The sequence below is a fragment of the Polyodon spathula genome, chromosome 1 (genome assembly GCF_017654505.1).
Source record: "Polyodon spathula isolate WHYD16114869_AA chromosome 1, ASM1765450v1, whole genome shotgun sequence".
Lineage (NCBI taxonomy): Eukaryota > Metazoa > Chordata > Actinopteri > Acipenseriformes > Polyodontidae > Polyodon > Polyodon spathula.
In genome coordinates, this window is record NC_054534.1 from 61,087,510 (window position 1) to 61,100,096 (window position 12,587).

The 12,587-nt window shown below is 38.6% G+C and overlaps 1 protein-coding gene across 3 annotated transcripts in view; it reads left to right on the top strand.

Moving 5' to 3' along the window:
• The first annotated feature begins 8,478 nt into the window (after positions 1-8,478).
• Positions 8,479-12,587, top strand: part of LOC121320469 (long-chain-fatty-acid--CoA ligase 1-like) — a 35,295-nt gene continuing 31,186 nt past the window's right edge. For 2 of the 3 annotated variants that reach the window (XM_041258815.1, XM_041258824.1), the window contains exon 1: positions 12,364-12,469. The gene's annotated coding sequence lies outside the window, so the exon portion shown is untranslated. Of the gene's footprint in view, positions 8,575-12,363; positions 12,470-12,587 lie in introns of those variants that run through there. The other variant, XM_041258832.1, reaches the window with a different exon arrangement.

Consider the following 12,587-nt stretch of genomic DNA (forward strand, 5'->3'; position numbering starts at 1 on the left):
TTGATAAGAAAGTGAATAAATGAAAAAAAAAAAGAAATCTCTCTATTAGTGGACAGTTCGTCTGTTAGCTGTGTGTACAGCCCTAAGTGGACAAGGTCTGAGCGGCTCTGCCTGAACGTTGCTCCTTATAAAGCGATCATTTGGGCCACTAATGCATTCATAGCTTAAATTATTCCATAGGATTAGAGAGGGGGGCGTTTGGGAAAAATGTGTGCATTTAGGATCAGTTAAAGAAATAGTAAAAAATCTGAAGCTATCGGCTGGGGGGGGGGCAGAACTGCTTTGTTAATCCACGTGGCTCTTCAAAAGACACGTGATTCATTTTAGAATATTATTTGCATAGTAACAACCCAGGCGGGAAATGTGAACTGAGCTTTGAGTCAGCCCTGATCCTTCAGAGCGCAATGCGCATTAGAAAACAAAGCTAAACAAAAAAACTTTCTTTATTCCACCTCGCGTTTCTCACACGATCGCCTGTTTATAAATCCCAGCAAGCTATCTTAACTTCTATCCAAGCCCTGTCTGAGTTTTAAGGCCTGTCCAGAGTCATTAAAGTAATTAAGTAAGCCTTTAATAGGCTGTTCCGCCAAGTTCAAGGGAGATCTTTTGGAGATGGAGTCCCCTCGTTTGTTCTCAGGGTTTCTCACACGACTTGGTGACACGTCCATCTTTTATGAGAGATGGCAAGCTTTTTGTTTACATTCTTTATTTGTTAGAGACCTCGGCAGGTGTGGGATTGGGGCTGGCACCCGAGCTTTGCCTTCCTCCAAGCCAGCGGCTCCAGCAGTCTTTGGCACACGAGGGTTACCACCACTGGATTCTTTTTGGAGAGGCTCAATTTGTAGCCTATTATCCTATAAGAAAATGTCTATTGAAATGAATGAATAGTTTCATTGGCCCACATTTTATTAATGCTGGGAAAGAATGGGGTAAATAAAAAAAGAATGCAGCTGGTCCAAACGTGCATTATTCACTGTCACCTGCGAGAGGGTAGCCTGGAGACCCCTATTCATTTGCCTAATTTTGGTCAACTTAACAAACTTTAGGAGAAATTATTCTGGCATTGTTAGGAAGGGTAAAGCTTTCTGGTCGAATTAACAGCATGTTTTGATCCGGTAAATGTCATTAGAAAGAAAGAAACAATCGCGTTTAAAGGGGTCTGGGTAACGCGCCAAGTGGAGACGCCAAAGCGCAAACATCACAAAGGGAGCAAGTAAATGCCACAGGGGACTTTTGTAGCCTCACATTGCTCAAGTTTTCACAACAAAGGCCATTATTTTATACTTGAATACATTTCATACAACAATTGCCTATTTTCTTCAAACATATTTTCACAGCAAGGTTGACAACAGGTTTATTGTGCCCGGTCTGGCTCACAGTTATAAACTTGGTTTCATGCGCCAAACGGTTTGCTCGTCTGTTTTTTTCACGGGAACCATTTAAAGCTTTAAACAACGTCTGTGTTTTAAAATAAGAAATCGTGTGTACGATTTTAAAGAAAAGAAATACAAGTAGACGTGCAAATTTTAAGTACTATACAGGCTTTCGGAAAGTAATGGGGAGGGTTTTTTTTTTTTTTACAACACTTTAAGAAAAGCACAATGAACAAAATAAATGACTTACATCCCAGCACTTTAAGTGTGGCATTTTCCACATGTTTTATTACAATCGCGCGTTGACATTGAACAACAAATGCCTTATATAGTTGTTTTCATTTTGAAAAGTTTGGAAGTGTGACTTTCACCCATATTGTTGTAGTAACATTCTTCATGGTTCATTGTTGTTTGAATTATGCTGTGCTATAAAAAATGGCATACACCGCTTTCAAATTGCTCAAAAGAAAATGTTATCATCGTATTTTTATTTTATTGTTATGTCTGCGTATGTCTGCATTTTTATTTTTATTTATTTTTTATAATGTGTAACTTGTTTGGTTACACGGTAGTGGCACAATGCAGGTTATATATATAATGTTGTTGTCTTGCTCTCTATAGGATAGCGATGCACATGTAGTCGATGAACGAGCAGTGTTTTGTTGGGAAGTGCCAGTACATTTAAATGCAACCTTACATTTAGACCACTACAAGTCTAAGAACTCAGTAATACATTTGTAAACACTTCCGTGTTCATTTTAGTTCACTTTTTAAACTATATTTACAATTATATTACTGAAAACTGAGAACGGTACAGCAACGGTATGCTTATACAGCATATGACGAATACATCATTTCTCCTGCATGATTTAACACACATACATTTTCATTCTGCATTATAACCATCTTTACTGTGATCGGGGCCAATGCGTATTAAATAAATATTTCAATGTATATCTGTTTTACTGAGAATCAAACAAATAATAATTATCACATTAATAAATAATATAACATTCGTAAAGCTGGGAATTGCTTTTATGGTAACCTGACAATTGTTTTATTTATTTAACTTGGGAATAAAACGAAATTGAAGACGTCTTCATATATGGTTGGGCAAAGAACAAACAAAGGAACAATCTGTTTTTTTTTTTTTAACACCGCCTATCCCATCCACAGGCCAGTCAAAATCTCTAGACGTCTCGAAGTGAAAGAGTTAGATACATTTTACGGTATGGGTATTCACAAGGCTGTGGCGCATGAGTTATGACTTCAACAACCAATTAGAACAGTTTCGTGAATACAGTATTACATGTTGTTTTCAGCATAAAACATAATATTTACGAATTGGAGACAATAAACGTACAAGGTTACACGAAACACGTGTTTTTATCTCAATAGAAATATAGCAATTGGCGAGCCAATAAAACAAACATGCAGAGCAAGTGCATTTTCTTTTTTTCTACTAATTGTTAAAGACCCAATTGAATATACTTTATTTATTTATTATCAATAATTTCTTCTGAGGACCAATCTGACAAGAATGTCCTCACATGCAGCAATTAGGTCGTGAGACACATACATTCACATCCTCCTACATTTCGCTGTGGAGACAGAGAAAGGGGTGTTGAACTGTGCCAGCGGTTAATCAAGGTAGCTAGGGCATTCCTGACTTTTTGCAGACATCCTTTCAGTGACTGGACCTGGACACTCAAGGGATATCCACATGCTGAGAAAAAATTAACAGAAGCCAATCCAGAAATACTACGAAAAGATGTATCTGCTTCAGGAGACATGAAGGCTAACAGCCTCTCTTGCTTGGAGGTCTGAGTTTGAAATAAGCTACATTATTGAGCAGAGACAGTCTGTTGCGCTGGTATAAGTGGGTCAACTATTATGCCAACATAGTGTTGCAGTTTCAAATGTAACGGTTTGGAAGCATGTGCTCAAACTGGCAACAATGCAATCTTAAAGCAAGCATCTTAACCACTGCACAAATAAGCATGCACTCGTGGTTTAAATTATTATTCATATATCAGATGCCACAATCCTTGTATCTATCATCTTCCCCTATCAGTGACCCATTGCTACTGACTGCATATCGACTGGTCCTGTTTGCCGTTCATAAAATAATGTGCTGCACAGTGCTGTTGATATTTAGCCATGGAGATAGTGCTCTCTGTATGTGGATTGGATAATCATACTACTACTACTACTACTACTACTACTACTAATAATAATAATAATAATAATAATAATAATAATAATAATAATAAATAATAATACGAGGAACACATATGTTACAGCAATATGGAGGGGAACCTTAACAAAATCACCAGCATCAGTATGACACGTGTAATTCACAGTCACAAGAGGGTAACTTTGAAGATCAAAATCCTCAGATCAATTACAGATGGTTGAATTGGATGCTACAAGTAAGTAGTCAATTTACGCCCCCATGTGGCAAATAAACGGAACCGCAACTAGATTTAAAAAAAAAATAAAATAAAAATCTAATTGGAACATTGCATACTTTTTTTTTCTCCAGCGATTACATTGAATTTTACGGTTAAAGATTCTAATCCTTTGAATGAAAAAAAAAGACGTTTTAAATCTTTACATACCCACAAAAATGTTAAACAATATTTACCTCTTCCCCAAATTTACCTCTTCTTTTGTTAATATTTTTGGTTTCCAGATTTAATTTGCACTTAGTGAAGCCTATTTATTATTTTGCAATGCCAGAAGTGTGATGTCAGTGCTTGGTTATCTCTTCCCATTCGCTTCCAGTATAACGTCACCCCGCATATGATCTCAATTAGCACCACTGGTATTGCAGCATTTAGTTTCTGCAGCATCCTGTAATAATAACAATGGCAGCGGGCGTTAAAGACATATAACACAAGCGCACTGTCTCTTTCTAGTCTTCTGAGAATTCACATTATCAGAAGAAAGTTCTCAGAAGAAAGTCACCAACAGCTTGTATTCAGGAAGCCCATTTCTGTCAATGAGCAAAAAATGCCTCACACATGTGTACCCATACTGCTGTAGGGTGATCAGTAGTGTATTGTATGTACTGTAGCTATCTGGCTTATCCAAATCCTTTCATTGGTAAAATTAGGGTTGCGTGTGTTTGCAGACTGTTTTTACCGCGCAGTGCCACCGTGTGGCCAGATGCTATAAGACATGACAAGGACTTTAAAAGCAGATCTGACTTTCTCTTATAAAAAAACCTCTTGTAAAAGCATAGAAGAGCAATTAAAAATAAATAAATAAATAAATTTGAAAAAAACACAATAAAAAAAAAAAACAATGTAGGATTTATCTTTTTACAGAGCACGTCTCTTTCATTGTGACAACAATGTCCCCTGAAACAGAATTTAATATATTTTGGATTCTCTTTTTTTTTTAAAGTAAAAATCTAATTATTAAAAATTAAAACATTAAAAGGGAATTATTACACCAAGTGACTTCTTATGGGTCACACTTATTTTATATAAAGAAATTTCAAATCACTGACTCATAGTTGTTAAGAATATTCCTGATTATATGCAAGATGTTACAAGGACTAAATATGTTCTACAAGGGTTCCCTTTACGCTCCCCGGGACCTCGACATGGGGGGTTGGGGGTGGTGGTGGGGGTTACGTTGTATTTGTTTTGCAACATTTACAAAAACAAACCATCTACCACTTTCACTGCAGTGAATCACTTGCTTAATTAAGAACATTTTAAATGTAACAGTATAAAAACAGAATAAATGCCACATTATAGATATGCAACACATATGGTGGTAAACAGGATATATAAAGGTTAGAAATATTATGGCAATGGATAATCTCAATTATCACACATTAAAAACAAGTAGAAATTTGAATATATTGTCCCTGTTGGATCACATCTAATTAAAATAATAAATATAATATACAGCATATTGTAATGAATTAATGATGAATTAACAATGAAGGAACAATCTTCCAAAACAATAACTTGTTTATTGTTACAGCAGGGTATAACAGGTTACAGTAATTCTGCAGGGTACTCACAGTGACTACACATAGTACTTTTCTAATACACCACCTCCAACTGCCCCCAGCTAACTTGCATGCTGCGCTTTTATAACCCTCCCGACCCTACAGCATTTACAACAATGTAATAAAGGGAGAATTGTACTGTCCAATCAGGAGGCTGTCTGTCTGCGCCCAACGATCCCCTGAATCCATCGAATCCCTTGACTCTGTTCTGGGTTGGGGTCATCACTGGTGCAACGTTGCATGCATAATCCCGAACAGTGAAACATCAGGCTACAGACAGAATCATTCCCACGCATGTGGACAGCACAGCTACGGGATTGTGCAACAGCCTTGCACACAATTTGCTGAGAGCAATGCAATATACAGTTCAACACAAACGTACGTAACAAACGCAATATACAGTTCAACACAAACGTATGTAACAAAGTCGTTGGGATTGGAACACTCTGGCTTGTGTCTTTCTCCTTTGCGCCTTCAAAGTCTACCCACCTCGGTTTCCAAAACAGCCAAAAGGGGACTAGTCAGAGAAAATCTGTGGTCCAGTCTTTGTATGTGCTATGATTCAGGCAATTTTACTCAGATGGGGCTTCTTGGCAGGCCTCTCTGACACCAGATCATTCTCCAAGAGTCCCTTTTCTTTTCATTGTCACATTATGTGTACACTACTGGCCGCCCTATCTCTCAAACTTGACCGGTACAGATGGCGATCCTGGTGAGCAGTGCTGACTTTTGGGCATCCAGACCTGGGTGCAGCTTTAGTCTTACATTTCTGGATAATCCTAGTGCTGCCACGTTGTCCCGTGCCGCTGCCAGCGTTGGGGCCAACCTCTGTAAATAAGCCCTGAGAGGTGAAAAGTCAAACGGGTCAAAAGTCAAACGAAAAAGGTTAAACTGGCACCCCTTATAAAAGCCCAGGGGTAACCACGGGGGTTAAACGGGCGCCCCTGACAGAAGACCCAGGACCACCTCAGCCGAAGGAGGAGGTGAGGGGACTGCTAACACCACAACTGTGACTGGCCCCCGTGTCCCAACTCAGTGCCTAGGAGTCAGAGCCCTTGACCACCTGGGCTCCTGGACACCCGGCATTGGTGTCCTGACCTCTAGTCACTGGGACTGGTTTCCGATTCTCTGCTTCACCAGGCACAGTCGGTCACCTGGTCTTCTGCCCTGCTCCCCCTAGTGGCCCAGACGTCACTCCATGGTGGCCGGTTCATGCACCTCTGCCAGTTGATGCACCTGCCGAGTCACCAACCTGCTCTCCCAATGCCCTGTCCACGCCACGACCAATCCACTTGCCAAGCCACCCAGAACAATCCAAAGGAGGAAAGATGGACAATGTTGGAGAAGGCTGGTGTTTCAAGGGAGCAGGTGGCCGGTGGCAGCCATGTGTGGGGGGAGGTAAGTAAATAGTCTAAATAGGTATATGGTTGGCAGGGATGGGGTTAAATCTACCCCTGCCAACAATCACAGGTGTGACCATTCCCTAATTAGGTAATTGAATGGTAATTGGTGAATGGCCACATACTGTGCTAAAACTGTAGCTTCTGTGTCTCTGAGTCTCTTTCCTGCCAGTAAAATCTAGGGCCACAGCGCTGTCCTGCCACACCTAGACAATGTGCTTTGGCTGGCATAACCTCTGTTGGCTATCTGACGACTGCTAAAACCTTTTTTATTTTGTGCGATGATGGCTGAGCATGTTTCCAAGGAGGTGTGGCTCTTCCCCATGGCTTGCAAAACTGAACATAGCTGTAGGGTCTGCAGCACTAAGCTTTCATTTGGTCCTATTAGAACCAGTCTTGGAAGAACCTAAAAATGGTTAAGTTTTAAGTTCGTTTCACCTTTACTGCATCCTTATCACTCTAAGAATGACCTTCAGCTTTCTACAGCTTTCCAGTTTTCTTTCTCAACCCTAAAAGTTTCCTGTACAACCAGCAATTAGACCTATGGCTGAAATCCACCAAATGGAAATTAATGGTTTATACATAGACATTTATAATACTGTAGCTACAGGAGGAGGCCAGTTGTAGGCAGTTAAATGAACATAATTACCAATCACAAAGATGGTGCATTATTGGAATTATTAGAAACAGGCCTAAATATAATTGTCATGGGGAATCCTCTCTGAAATTGGAACCACCTCAGCATACACGAAAGACAGTTGTTACTTAAAACAGGCTTCAGTAATAATACTCAAACAGATTTGTAATTCTAGACTGTATTCTATCTCGTATTTGTTGTTTATGTGTGTACATATACAATAAAGTCACTGCTTTTTGCTCAGGAAGGTCTCAAAGTACTATAGTACTGACATACTTGTTTGGCAAAGCTTTGTTTTACATGTGCAATATCACTCACATTACATATTATTAAATGCAAAATTGCACATGAAAAACAGGCTTCATCAAAACCTAATTTGCTAATTGAAAAATGTTTATATATATATATATATATATATATATATATATATATATATATATATATATATTAATAAAATAAAGTTTTAATGCTACTTGAAAAATATCATGTTGACTATATATATATATATATAGTTGTACTATTTTTCATTAGCATTTTGAAATAAAATAATTTTATTAGCCACTAGAGGGCATGGAAAAACATTTGTTTTTAACTTTCAATGTGATTTACTCTTTCTAATAGCATTAAAGTAAGTACCAGTAAAGTGTGTTTACCTTGATCAAGTTTCCTTGATTTGTACATTAGCTTATTTGTGACATCTAAGTGGAACAGACACTTTGTAAGACAAATATCCCAACGGTGTTTGACTAACCAAACAGTGTGTGAGAATATCACACAATCGTTGTCCAATACCAAAAAACGCTCCAAACGATATTATTTAAAATGACGGTCGGGTGACATTGTTGGGGTAGGGTAAGTAACTTCTGGACTTGGAAGTATGTACAAAGGTCACGGCAACCCCCCCCCCCCCCCCCCAAAAAAAAAAAAAAAACAAGGCTGGATTTGAACGGCACCGGAGTTCAACCCAATCACATTTCGAGTTTGATTGTGACATACAATGTCGATAAAAGAACGCTTTTGATTGGCTAAATACCAGGTTTGCGAATATTGAAGACAAGAAGTGGTTTTCCCGGTGAAGATATATACACATGGTCTGGTCTCTTCTAAAGAAGGAGTTGCAACACACTGTATGAGGTTGGTACTGTAATTTAAACAGCTTGTTGTTTTAGTACGCTTTTGTGCATTGGGCAAAGTATTCGTGATTCAGTACTTTATGGCGTTACAAAAATTTATTTTGTTTTTAGATTCCTTTTTTTTTTTTTTTTAAATCTAAAGCTTAATTTAATGTGATGTGAAGTCGTGTGAGTTTTGGTTTTATACATTACTATATTTCCTGTCGAAATCAATCTAGGTCCTTTGTGGACACGGAATGTAAACAATAGTAAGATCCAAGTTGACTCAGATAATTTCATAAGACACTTCTCATTCTAGTACAATGGGCTGTTTCGGTTTTGGCGTGGGTTTAGAAATGATTATCAACTGACGTGTCCCAGTCAAGGGTGAGGTAGATTATGAGTCATTCGCGAATAAGGATTGCTGGCTAATCAGAACTGTACACACATTGTGGCGATTAAATTGCAGATCCAATAAGTATTGAATTGGATGTGCTTTTCACAGACAAAGCTGGGAGAATGCGAAACCGCGAGAAACCGTCCGTACCTGAGGATACCGGTGTAGGGCCAGAAAGTGATACATTGTCAGAGTGTGATACGTGTACCAAAATTTGACTGTTTTAACGTCAGAAAGTGGTACTATGTCAATGCTGTGATTGACTACTGCAAAAATCACAACGAACAAGACAGGCTGTACTTTACTCATTAGTTAGTCACATATGTTTGCTGAATGTGGTTTTTTTCATATATATATATATAATATATATATAATAATATATCTATATTATATATAATATATATATATAATTGGGGCACGCAAACTCCATTCATGGTACACCTTTCAGCTGGGCGTTTCCTTTTTTGAGAAGGCATTTGCGCATGCCCGGGCAAGCGCAGTACACGCAATGTTGCCAGGTCCGCGGAATTGGGCTACTTCAAAAACAGCCGCGGGAAATACTAAGCGGTCGCGTGTTGGTAATGTAATTAGATTAGTGGAATAACTTTAAAAGATTGAACTGTTTTCATGTTTTAAATATTGTTTGGGATACAGTACTAGCATTAGTATTTCAATAAAGGGATCACGCTGTAATTTCGTTGCTGGTTTGGGATGAATGTTGATTAGGATGTACGAATTTGTTGATAGTGACGTGTGGATGGGCTGTACTGGGGCTTGTAGCTTTTATCAAATTTATACTAGGTATCTATTTATTAAAGTTTTTGATTGTTTTTTTTGTTTTTTGGGTTTTTTTTATGAAAAGTCCTGCATGTTAATAAGCTTGCTTTCAGTTATAACATAATTGGGCTATTTTTTAAGTGACTTTGGGCTATAAACTCTGCAGAAATATGGCAACCCTGTGTACACGGTATACCACTTTAACTCGTACCAGAAAATAACACAACACCGGTACCAGGTTGTAAATACATAACACTATTGTGAATGGTCAGTTGCCGGTAAAGCCAAAGCAATACAAATAGAGTTAATGGTTGTTTATTATTATTTGTTGTTGTTGTTGTTGTTGTTGTCCACAAATAGCACATCTCAGTGGATGTACAGTATTTTGTGATTTCTGGAGATGAATCCAAATTGGCCGATTGCTAGTGAGTCACAGTATGCTGAAAGCCAGATGTGAACATGTTTAGCCTGACAAGTTACCCACAAGCTTCCTTTTTCCAGATTGTTAATTTTGTGTTTCGTTTACAAAATCTTACCATAGTTTATTGACAATGGCTTGTTGCAGTTGGTGGTTAAAATGAACTTCAAGCTGTTTTTTACAACACCTATAGAAAGAGTCTTTTTCAGCCTAGTGTGTGTGTGTGTGTGTGTCTATATATATATATATATATATATATATATATATATATATATATATATATATATATAAATAACATGCTAAACACTGTACATGTAATAGCTTTTAACCTTGCTCCATTGTAACAGTACATGGTAGTACAAGTGGCTGACAATTAAGAGAACAGCTTTTTTTTTTTTTTTTAAAAAAGACCTTGATACCTTTCTGACTGAAATGATTTCCACTCACTCTGACAGGGGTCAGTTTTAGTTTTTTGGGTAAAAGGTGACTTGCTTTCTTTGGTGGCAGTTGCTGCCACCTGCTATTACTATTTTAAAACACCCATTGCACGGCTTCAAAGGTTATTAATGTGCTTGTTATGCTTAGGCTGTGTTTTAGAAATCGGTACCAATGGAATTCCCTATAGGTTGTGGAACCTTTGGAACAGTCGTTCTAGAAGCTCGTAACTGAAATCACCTTTTTGTAATTCCTCCAAATAGTAAAAGAAAAAAATGGATACATGTAGAGGAAAACTCAAAAGATGGTGTACAAGTGATTTGATAATACTGACAGGCTTCAACTTGCAATAAGTATGTGTATTTGTGTTTTGCAGTGTTTTGCAATGGAATGCCATTGGCCAATAGGTTGTTTTAAATGCTGCTGTTCTGTTCAGAGTTGCGGTATCCTTGGGAGGTCCAATTTAGTTTCCGTGATGAGGAGAGCCCCCTCCCCCCCTCCACGTTCCATTGAACCTGGGTGCACATTCCTGTGGCAGCACAGTTCACTGGGTTTGCCTGGTTAACCCCTGGATATACAAGGTCGTACATGATGTACTGAGTGTTTATGTAAGGGAACCAGGTGTTGCAGTGCACAAGGACTGTGGTGGACTTTTCCAAAATACCTACAACGCGTTGTTACGTACTGTAAGTAGCCTATTTATAAACTCCCTGGTCTGTTAGTCAGAAATCATCTCCGGGCAAGGCAGTGTCTGCCTGTCTGATAGAAGACTGATAGTATGCTTGGCTACTAGATTGTAACTAGCTTTAGTGCTAGTTTGTGTCCTGCTACCTTTTGCAGAATGTAAACATTGCACTGGCAAAACAACAAAATGTAAACTGATTGAATGTATTCCCAATGTACCGTGTACTTTGCTTGGAACCCCAACTGGTACAAGTCAACACGAATAAGGAAAAAAAATAACTCTTATATATTTAATTAATATGCATAAACCAATGTAATCAATTTATTATTCATAATAGTTTTTAAAGCGTTACTAGAATAGTTACACAATAATATACGGCTCCACATGTATTACTGTGGGTTACAAATTAGGCATCGCCACAGCATTTGCTTTACTTGTGTCCTGAGTGAGACCCTGGGACTGTGGAGTAATAATGAAACAACTGTTCTCTCTCGATATTTTTATTATTGTAATTGCGCCTTAGATTTTAGGTTTGGAGTTCAAAACTGACTTGCAAGGTTACAGTTCAGAATAACTTAGCTAGAATCAAAAACAACCCAGGAATTTAAATATTTCTTCTTCATCCTGCTTTTACCCAGACAATGTTAAAACTTGTTGCGTCTTACACTGACACATTGGTCTAGTAAAAGCTATCAGAATCAACTTGGCACTCCAATGGCATTCCAGTGATGTACCACCAACATATATCAAATGCATGATGTGGAAAAACGAGTGACTTTGGTTGTCAGGTCAGGTCTCATATATTTAAACAGCTGACAGTGGAGACATTGGGGAAGTATATTTGATAGCTTTTGTAATGTCACAGAAGTAGCTGGCTGAGTTTCTCTGCCTGTCCACCCTGTCACAACGTCTCCTGCCAGTGCCCTGTTGTGGGGTGACTCTTTGCCTTCCCTGTCATTGGCTTGCTCTCCTCATAAGCCAAGTAAGGATTGCGGTTTGCTGTCTAGTTACCTTTAGCCTGGTAGGCGTTTTTTTTTTTTTTGGGGGGGGTGGGGGGGGGAGCTTGCCATGTGACACATGCCCTCACAGACCTTGGCTAATGAGGGAACACCAGCTGACAAGCCACACTTCTTCATGCTTTGGGAGCCTGCCGAGGTGCAGCAGTGTGTTAATGTCAGCTAAGAACTGGAGGATCACACATGGTGGTGAGTGGGATCACAAAACATTTCTTTCAGAAATACAGTGGCATTGTAGTTACTGGGGAACACTGCTGCAACTGTTGCAGAAAGCTGCCTGACATAGTGGCTTTTTATCATCTTTCCA